This window comes from Morone saxatilis, unplaced genomic scaffold, assembly GCF_004916995.1.
Source record: "Morone saxatilis isolate NCDOM2014 unplaced genomic scaffold, NCSU_SB_2.0 Contig4, whole genome shotgun sequence".
NCBI classification, from domain to species: Eukaryota; Metazoa; Chordata; class Actinopteri; family Moronidae; genus Morone; species Morone saxatilis.
Genome location: NW_023339984.1, coordinates 10373890 through 10374357, shown reverse-complemented (window position 1 = coordinate 10374357; position 468 = coordinate 10373890). Strand labels below are relative to the sequence as shown.

Here is a 468-nt window from a genome sequence, read left to right as displayed (position 1 = left end):
ATGATTTTTTGCATCAATGTGATGTACCATAATATATATATATATCAATATACATATCACCTACCCCTATTGTAAGTATTTATACATTATAATACTTATTGTTCTGTCTGACTGGGTTTCACTCCTTTGCTCTTATTTTCCATATTATATTTTAATATGTATTTATCTCTTGATCTTTTGTAAAATCACTTTATAGCTATTAGTTTGAAAGAATTACATTTTAAAATAAGGAATGTGTGAGAGACTCAAAATGTTCACAGTAACTTTCACTTCATGGAAAAATGCATAATACCATAACATAATACAATAATTATTAACGTAGATTTTTGTTCTGATATTTTTTGATGAGTCTAGAGAAGTGCTTTAAATCTGTTCATGAGGAGACATTAACAGTTAACAGTCCTTGTACTGAAGCTGTTTTAGGAGCTCCTGCTGTAACTCTCCATGCAGTAGCTAACCACTCCCTCC

General features: G+C 29.9%; 1 protein-coding gene across 1 annotated transcript in view; it reads left to right on the top strand.

Moving 5' to 3' along the window:
- ntn5 (netrin 5) overlaps positions 1-468 on the top strand; it is a gene marked incomplete in the record, with an annotated part of 15825 nt that overhangs the window by 13744 nt on the left and 1613 nt on the right.